This window comes from Leucopleurus acutus, assembly GCF_964270905.1.
Source record: "Leucopleurus acutus genome assembly, chromosome: 2".
Classification (NCBI taxonomy): domain Eukaryota; kingdom Metazoa; phylum Chordata; class Mammalia; order Artiodactyla; family Delphinidae; genus Leucopleurus; species Leucopleurus acutus.
In genome coordinates, this window is record NC_139143.1 from 89,831,000 (window position 1) to 89,841,197 (window position 10,198).

Consider the following 10,198-nt stretch of genomic DNA (forward strand, 5'->3'; position numbering starts at 1 on the left):
ATTTAGAAAGTATGCTCAGGATATTCAGGATACCACTCGGAAAGTTAAGGAAAATATATAGATATAGATATATATTGAGACAGAGACAGAGAGACAGAGAATTTGATTGAAAACCAGAGGGAAACAGTAACATTACAGAATTAGACCAGAAGGTCCAACATCTGAATAATCAAAATCCAGGAGGAGAAAATGAGGAAATTTTTTTAAAAGAAATAATAAAGTAAAAATTTCCCATAACTGAAGGACGTGACTTTCAAATTAAAATGACCCATGGAGTACCCTGCATAGTGAATGTAAATTCACACACACACACATACACACACACACACACACACACACACACACACACACACACACACACGGCACTTTATCACTGAATTTCAGAACCTCCGAAGAGAAGACCCTAAGAGGGCAGGTAATGGGAACAGGTCACATACAAAGGATAAGGGGCTAGTGTGGCATCAGACTTCTCAACAGCAATACTAGAAGGCAAAAAGCAATGAAAAAATGTCTCAACATTCTAAAGGAATATGACTTGCAGCCTAGAAGTTTATGTCCAGCTAAATTCAACCAAATATGAGGGTAGAATAAAGATATCTCAGGCGTGCAAGCAGGTTGGGTGGGAACTCTGTCCTCTTAGCTGACCTGACTGGAGGGGCTGGGATGATTAATGATGTCTCCGGAAGCCAGTCTTTCAGGGGATGGCAGACAAGGCACACACCTGTATACAGCAGCTGTCTGGGAGACAGGACCATGTGTGGCAGCATGAACAGTCATCAGTCAAGTACTGTCCCCCTAAGGGGAGATTGGAAGTATAGGGGGACATTGGCTGTCATAATTACTAGGGGCTGCTACAGCCATCTAGTTCCCCAAAGGCCAGGACATTAAGTGTCCTGCAGTGCATGGGTTAGTCCCTCAACAAAGAACTGCCCTCCCCATAATCCAGAAAGCACATCCCTGAGAAGTAGTGACTTAGACACTTTCTTTGGCTTTTGCTAGGAGACTGATTATGCTTGAAGTGGGGCTCAGAGGGAGTCATGAGCTTTCAGAGGCGGGGGTGTTGGGTGAGGGAGAGAAGACAGCTGATTTGGGGAGAATGGAGACAAGTGAGAACATTCCAGGGGATAAAATACAATGACTGATTAACATAAACAAGTATGTCACATGCCCGTGGGTCCACAGAACAAATTCTATAAAGCTATTTTGGGGGATGCTTACATTAGTAAAGGTCTCTGTAATTGTTCTGCGCCCAAGTTCACATCAACACCCCCTCATCCTGTGTCACCTGGAGCACTGCTGAGCTCGCCGTGGCTCTCCTCATTTCCAGTCTCACCTCTTCCCCTCCATCTGCTGCACAGTGACCACAGTGATCTTTCTCAAAAGCAAATCTGATGGTGTCATTCACCGGCTCAAAAACTTTCAGTGGTTTCCCAATGCCTCCCCGGTCCCCAGAGCACGTGTAGACACACTGACTCATCCTGTAAGACCCAGCTCCAAGGTTGGAGGGCTTTCCCCAGTCCTTCCTTCTAATGAGACCCTAACACTGTACCCCTCCATTTTAGTATGAGCCACAGTGTTTCCCAGGAGTCCACAAGCTCCTCAAGGGCAGGGACTGCTTCTCATCCGTCCTTGGATCTCCAGTGCCCAGCACCAAGCCCGTCATGGGGCAAGCACTCCTCGAGCATCTACTAAGTAGAGTTGGCCCATTCCTTCCTCATGGGAAGGCTGAGCTCAAAGAAGGGTCCCAAGGGCACTTCTGTGACCGACATGAGCAAGGGCCCTACATCATGTCAGGCCTCCTCTGAGCACCCGAGTGCTTCACAGCTTTTCTGAGTCACGAGGTCACTGTGGCATCAGGCTCAGCTTAGACCCGTGGGCTAAGGCCTCTACGGATGGGCTAGTCCAACATCTGCATTTTGCAGATGAAGAAACTGCGGCCTAGCGAGGCCCAGTGGCTGACCTGAAGAAACATGGCCTCACAAGCCAGATTAGGACATGGTCTCCTGGCCTCCAGGCCAGTGTCCTGCCAGCTCTCACACCAGGTTCGATGGGACCAGTGGGGAACTGGTGAGTATTGTACAGATAAAGTGAAGGCTTCACCAGCCTGTCCTCCCTTCTCACCAGTGGGGAAGCTTGAGTGGAGGGCGTGGGGACGGGGGGGATGGGAGAGAGACCGGAAGGTGACTCGAGACCAACGGTGGAGGATCTAGAGGCGTTCTACAGGCAGTGAGAAACAAGTGAAGGCTTTGAGAACAGACTGACTTGATTGGAACAGGGCTTCCCACTGAAAAGAGGTGGGAAATACAGTCTACCAGGGACCAGTGAGGTTACCAGAAGTGATCGGTCCTGATTTATGGATGCCACAGCTAGAGGTGCACAGGAAAGAGGCGGGCTGTGTCTCACCTGCACAGTGAGGTCTTCGCTGGAAACTCTCTCAGCTCGGAAGATGTCATAATCAGAAGAGAAGATCCTCAGTAAAGTGCAGCAGGGAATCTGTCCCTGGATTCTGTAGTCTGGACCCAGGAAGTGTCAAGAGGTCAAGGATGTGGCCTTGGAGTAGCAGTGACAGTAACTGTGGGTCCCACCAGTGAAGGCTGAGACTGGAAGCCAGCCCCTAGGCGCTGGAGCACAGGACTGGCCAGCCAGGGATGGTGTGGGCTGGAGCCCCGAGGACCAGTTGACCTCGGGGAGCACCAGAAGCGATGCTCTTCTCCTTGTCCTATGGTTATACTCCTTGCTCTTTCTATATTTATTTTCTTTTTGGTCTCTTTTAAAATGTAGTAACATGTTGTTTTAAAACATCCAGACTGTCTCAGCTGGCTCCAGGGAACCAAGGGTGTTGGTGGTGCCCATGCAGGGGCGGGGGTGGGGGCAGCTCCCCAGGCCACTAGAGTGAAGGCTCCAGAGGCGTAGGAAGAGCTGCTGGTCACTTGCTCTGCCCACGGGAACATTCTCCTTGCAGAGTTAAATCTTCAAGACCAAGGATTTGGGAACTTCCCTGGCAGCGCAATGGTTAAGAATCTGCCTGCCAATGCAGGGGACACGGGTTCGATCCCTGGTCCTGGAAGATCCCACATGCCGCAGAGCAACGAAGCCCATGCACCACAACTACTGAGCCTGCGAGCCATGACTACTGAGCCCTCGTGCCACAACTACTGAAGCCCACGCGCCTAGAGCCCGTGGTCTGCAGCAAGAGAAGCCACTGCAATGAGAAGCCCACGCACCACACAAAGAGTAGCCCCCACTCTCTACAACTAGAGAAAGCCCACGCACAGCAACAAAGAACCAACGCAGCCAAAACAACAAATAAATTTATTTAAAACAAAAAAAAAGACCGGGGATTTTATCATGGGAAGCGAAAACCTCTTACCATCACCCTCTGAGTGGATTTCAATTCTTGGACTCAGTTTTGTTCTGCAAATCATAAATCCCCTTGATTGTATTACCTCACCAGGAACACAGTACACAGTTCCTCACCAGGAACAATGATTTTTTTTTTTTCAGAAGCTGAAGTTAAAATGCAATGTATTAACAATAGTCAACTAAAACCACAAAAACAAAACAGTCTTTTTGCATCTGATCTGGAAGCCTAAGAAAAAGACAGGCAGATTGGTCTCTCTTATTGAATCTGTGTGGGCAACCGTTTAAAACTTCAAGCTAATTCTGAGGGTGTGGACATCTAGTTTATTGGTTTGATGTTTCTGGTTGCCTTTTTTTCTTGTTGAGAACTGTGACATGGGATTCCATTTTCAAGTGTTTTCTGCGCCCTGGGATGTCATCTTCGGGGACTGGGCTCCCGTTTTTCCAGCTCCTAAGGACCCTCTGGCCATCCCAGCTCCTGTGGTACATCTCCTCCTCAAGGCTGTGCTGTCCAAACTCCAAGCACATGAAAATTATCTGGGGATGATTCCCTGCCCCGAAGCCAGACCTACTGAATCAGAATCTTGGGATGGGATCTGGGGAAACTGAATTTTTAACTAGCACTCCAGGTGATTTTTATCAGATAATCTGAGGACCAAAATGAAAGCCACAACTTTACTGAAGAATTGCCCAGTTTAAACACAAAATAGACATGTCTACGCACACAGGCTATCATTTATTAACTATCTATTTACTGCTAGGGTCTTTACTAACTTTAGCTCCTTTAATCTTTATACTAACCATAGCAGGTAACCATCCCCATTTTTATAGCCAAGGAAACAAAGAGGTTAAAAAACTGACCAAAGGACACAGAGTTGGGAAACGGCAGTGCAAAGTCCATCCATCTCCTCAGCCCCCACCCACTTCTCACTCTCACTGCCTGTTCCCTCTTGAATGGGAAAAGACAGACGCCCAGAAGGAACAGAGCGTGTGGGCTGGCTGCATAGCGTCACCCGCTCCATTCTCTCCTTCCCCAGGCGTGTGTCCTCCACGTTCTTCTTAGCGAAGCCCAGTGTCTCTCAGATACTCTCTTCACGTCTTTGAGCCCTCTTATCTTGGCAGGGTTGAGCCCCGGTCTCTCATCATGACCCCTCCATCACTCTGTCCCTTGAACACCTCAACGGCCCGTAGAGTCGCTGGTGGCATTAGCGCCTTCCCCATCCCCCTCTGGACTCATCAGGGAGAAGGTCAATAGTTTTCCCGTTTGGAACCTCCATCTTTCTTGAGCATTTTGTATGTCAGGCCATTGTTTCTCCAAATCTCTGAAAACCCATGTGCCTGTTGCAAAAGTGCAGGCTGAACTCCTGGGGCGGGGAGGTCTGAGCCAGGTGGGACAGACCCTGCTGTATGCCCAGCCTGGGGGTACAGTCAGCTACTACACTTTCAAGCAGCCCCAGAGACCCCCGAGAGAAGTGGTAAAGGTCTCTGGAGTCTGGGAGTTACCCCCCAGGATGCCAGAACAAAGGGCTCACTTTAGCCTTAAGCGAGTGTCTCAGGATTCTGGGGGATGTGGGCAGGAAGGATTCATTTGACTCAACGCTGAGGGGTACAACTTGAAAGTCTCAAGCAAAGCGTCCCAAGGTCTCTGAGAGGAATTGGAAGGAGTAGAACCAGCCTGCCTAATAGGAGTTGTAATATTTGAGGGCTCTATCAAGAACCGAGGGAGAGAGTCCAGCCTTTCTGGGAACATGGAAGAAATTGTGACCCGCGTGGGGATAGGAGCTTCCCCCGCTGAGCGAGAGGTATGCTGGAAGGTGGGCCAAGAGGCCCATCTGGGGCCAGAGGGCAGTGATGCCCACGTAGCTAGAATCTCTGGGCTCAAGTTCAGAGTCGTGGTGACAGAAACTCACACTGGCAGGTACAGCGGGCCACCACAACGAGACCCTGAGCAGGGAGCTCATGAGGAGAATGTGACACGTGGGTGACAGGACTGGCAGTCTGCAGTTCCACCCGGTTGAGGGACATGGTTGGAGGGGGGACAAAAACGAGAAGTGCTTTTCTGTGAAGCAGCCTCTCATCTAGAATAAGAGCCGGCAAACTAGTCAGTGGCCGCATCTGTCCTGCTGCCTGTTTGCTTACAGCTGGCAAGTAAGAACACATTTTACATTTTAAATGGTTGGGGAAAATAAAAATAATGGTATTTCACGATACATGAAAATTATATGAAGTTCAAATTCCAGTGTCCGGAAATAAAGTTTTATTGGAACACGGTTAATTTACATATTATCTCTGGCTGTTTTCGTGATAAAAACAGCAGAGTAGAATAATTGTGACAGAAACCGTATGGTCCACAAAACCTAAATTATTGCTAAATGCTTCTTTGCAGTAAAAGACTGCTGACCCCTGAGCTAGAAAAATCCTTGTACTGTCCCCAATAAGATATTTATCCAATGGGCTTCCACAATGGCCGGATCAGACACTCGCCCCAGCTGAACCCACGTGGCTGTGCAGTGTCCCCCTCCACCTGCCCTTTTCCACAGGCCCTGACTGCTGACCCTGCTGGAAGCCACTGACGGCTCCCTGGCGGGGAGGCCCTTGTCTGGCAGAGAAAACACAATCGAACAGGGTGTGTTAAAGCATTCGTGTGAAATCTCAGGCAGGGAAAGCCCCAGCTTCCTCCAGTCCCGTTTTTTTTTTGCCATTTTTCTGAGCTGCTGGGTCCCCGGTCAGGGGGGAGCAGGCCCTGGTGGGGGACGAGGGGGCTGGCTCTGGGGCTCGGGCAGTGGAGGAACATCTGAGACAGCAGCTTTGGAGAGAGGAAACGCCCCTGCCACGCAAAGTCCTCTTTGTTTATCATCACCATTATTAGAAATGTGCACATCCCAGCAAAACCAGTGGGTCACACAGTTACAAAAGAGCCTGCCACACTGGAGCAGGAGGTTTCTGGGCTTTTTCAGCGTGTAGTTTCTAATTCCTGGTACAGGGAAGTGGTTCAGTGAAAGAACAAAATGACTTCATTGTACAGCGAGTTCACTGTGGTCGTCCAGAACAGTATCTTTCATTCTCTGCTGACCGCCCAGCACAGGGGTGGGGGGGAGTAGGTCTGAAGTTCCGGGGAACTGTGTGAGTTGGCAACAGGTCGGAAGTGAGGCTCATTGATTATCTAGTAGGAATTATGATGAATTGCCACCCATGGGTCAATGGGCAATGAGGTGGTCTGCCAGGACAGAGCACTGGCTGGCACCCCAGGCCTCAGCCCAACAGCTGGGCATGGTCCACACCACCTTGGCTCCAGGTATGAAACTGTTCAGCCCAGGCTGATCAACCCCTCTGCGGCTGTGTGGGCTGTGACATGTTGCTTAACCTCTCTGAGCCTTGCTTCCTCATCAGCTAAGCGGGAGGTGGGATGGGGGGAAAGACTATCCTCACTTACCTGGCAGAGCCGTCACAAGCATTATCGATAGTATAGGTGACACCCTTAATTGGCCTTGTAGGTTTCAATAAATTGTAGCTAGTGTTACTATTTACTTCCTGATGTCCAACAGAGCTGAAGAATCTGTGGCACACGTGTTAGTGCTTTCACGCAGTCTGTCTCCATTCCCCAAACAGATTATAAGCCCCTGGAAGGCAGAGGATATCCAGGAATACATACCATCTCTGAGCATCTGGTATTGGGCTTGGGGCTTTGTATCAAATACTTGCTTCTCTAATTCTCAGCAACCCCAAAGTGTGTACCATCTTCATTGACATCATCTCGAGGAAAGTTGGGCTGCGAGCAGTTGATGAGAGCACATGCAGGGAGGAGGGGAGGTGTGCTGGGTTTGGAGCTCTGGCCCTTCTGCCTTTCTAGGTTGTCCCTCACCTCGGGTCCCTTGTACCCTGCTGGGTACGGGCCTGGCGGCGCTCGGGCAAGAGGCTGGAAGCACAACGCACACAGCAAGCTTCTGGTTTGACGTTTCCTGACATAGGGGCTGCGCCCAATTCAGCAGCAGTCAAACTTCAAACGGCAAAAGCAAGGGAAGAACCATGTTCCTTTCAGTAGTATCTGAAGTGGGATGGAAAATAAGCCTCTGCTGGAGAGCTGCCCGTGGGCCTGCGCTGGAGAGACGGGGGGTTTCTCCCACCCCGTGCTGATCATGGGAAGGCCAAGGAAACCGATCCCTCACCTTGGGGGAAGGGACAAAAGGCACAAGGAGAATCAGGTACATGCAGCCAACCTAAGAAGGGCAGAAGCACAGAGGGAATCTGAAGTAGCGGGGGCGGCAGAGGAGTAAGAGGCTGCCAGGAGGTCGCTTCTCCCAGCCTCCAGCTCGCCTGAGCCAACGGCAAGATTCTTTTCTAAAAAGTCTTTGTCTAGCTAGTGTTTATTTAGGGATAAGGTGACCCAACTACCACTATATTTAGCACATGAAAATTGACAGGTGTTTGCCTCCGGGAACTGCTTCGGGTTTTGCTATTAGTTTTCTGAGTCCCCTCCCTTGTGGGTTTCCTTACACCATGGCTGTGGGCAAGCTGGTTTCCTGACTTCTGCGCAGTCTTCCCGCACTCCCGTGCCCTCTGCTCCATCTCGCAGGTAGTTTGCATACTCCTGTATCATGTAACTTTTTTCTTGTTTAAGGGAAAAAAAAGACGCTGTTTCCATTTTAATTCTGATGTTAAATTATATGCCAACCCCAATGCAATAGAGGCACCTTATTTCAGCTTAGTCAGTTGGTTTAATTTTTGTTTGGAGCTAACCAGTTTAGTCGGTCTCTTTGGCCTCCATTTAATACCACTTAACTAACCACAGACTTGGGGCGTGTGCCCTTCGCTCTCCAAACGCTCTTGTTGGAGGGCGGAATACCTGGTCTCCTGTACCTCCTCCACGTGATACCCTGTAGAAGACAGGTTGAAGGCAAAACAGCGTATCGTAGAAGGGCTGAAAGCTTGAGCCCCAACGTTAGACGCCCCATAGCCTAGTCCTGGCTCTGCCGGCTGTACGACATTCTGGTTTCCTCTGTAAACGGAATCGTCCTATCTCCAAGCTGTCAGGAGAGTCAACGCTAACACAGCACAGGACATGGCGTTTGGTGATGTTCCCGGAACGTGTCAGTGAGCCTGCAGGAGGTACCCCTCACCGTTCCCCACCTGATTCACAAAGGGAGGGTTGTCTGAGAAAAGCTGCTGGCCTGCCCGAGGAATTCCTTTCCTGCACAAGTGGAAGCAGATCTATTACCAAGCAACTCAACACCTCTTCGGCCCTTGGGCCCCGAGAGGCTGGCATAACAACTAATACCGTCTGGTGATTTACGGTTTGCTGAGTGCCTTTGGGGGCACAAGACTGGGAAGACTGGGGCCTTGGAGTTGGCCGTTGTGCACAGGCTCTGCCTCTCCTAAGATATGAAACCTTGGGGTGCTGGGAGCTTCCGGTCCCTTGTCTGTAACATGGGAACTGTGCTCCCCATCTCCCAGGTCTCTGAGATCCACAAGCTGACACGCATGTAACGTGGACACGGTAAACTCTAAAGCCTTAGTCAAATGTGAGCAACGGTCATTCCATTTTCTCACGGCTTTAGCTTCCAACAGACCCCTTGGGCAAAGGCTCAGACGCCATCCATATTGAACAGATGCGAAATGTTTAGGAGAGTCACTGTTATGCTGCCGGTCTCCATTGCTTTCTCTCTCTCTGTCTCACATGCACACACACAGTACAGCTTCAGACCCCTCCTTCCCAGGTAAGCATCTAAAAGAAGGCAGGTGACACTCGCTTCTCATGCCTTCCCCTAGGACCACTTGTAAGAAACTTCCTACAGTAAAAGGCAGCGTGAGTGGGGACTCTGATGAAACAAATCTGTGCTGCAGCTTTGGCCGGAACAGGTCGGCGGGCTTGCTCTGAGCTAGGTGAGGAATCACCTTCCCAGGCGTGAAGCCGCGCCTCCCGCCATGGCCCAGCTCCCCTGGCTTTTTGGCGGCACTCACAGAAACCTGCTCAAGAGAGGGGTGCCGCTCAAGCAGCCGAGAGACATGTGGTTCATCTGCCAGCCCAGCACATCCTACTAGAGAGCGTTCACCCTCGGGAGAGGGACACAGCCCCGTGTACAGGAGAAAGCATGGCGCCGGGAGGCAAGAAGCCAGCACTGGGGGCCCAGCTCTGGGGCTGTCACTCGGGGCAGGAAGTCGCTTGACCTCATCAATTCCCCCTCAGCTTTTGGGAGGTGTGGGGTACCAGACACCCATCAGAGTGCCTTCCAGCTCCTTTTACTATGTCCCACCTTGACCTGCCTCTCAACTCTACCTGCCATAAGGTGCACAAGGAGCTGAAGGTCTCTGGAGAGGATGCGGCTCCCCGCCAGGTAAGGCAGTAGAGGGTGTGTCACGCTGAAGCTCTGGCCTGTGTTCCTCGCAGAGGTTGTTTAATAAGCCCTCGCAGGTCCTGTTCATGTTCTCAGCATCTTCCAGCAGATGTTAATCCCAAATTACATGTATGTGACTCTCCCACCCAAGTCACTACTTAGACAGTGAAGGAGAAAAAAATGCCCCACTAATTGAAAGTGTGCTCCTGGAAATAATGGGTGGCGCTGGGAGCAGTATTCCAACGCCAAGGAATTAACCCTCGGAGGCTGATTCAGGAGTTCTACTAAAACACCGGAAGGGAAAGTCTGGGGGAGGGGGGTGGTAATAGGTGGGTGGGGAGTTAGGGAGGATACAACAGGGTGTGAAGTTTGCAGCCGTAAGTACTGACCTTGTTCAGGAAGTCAAGAGCTTGCGGTCAACAGTGCTCCAGCGTCCGGAGGTAACTACTCATTCTGGGGAACTGAGCACCACCGCTGCCCACATCAGTTGCTCTGTAAATATTGGT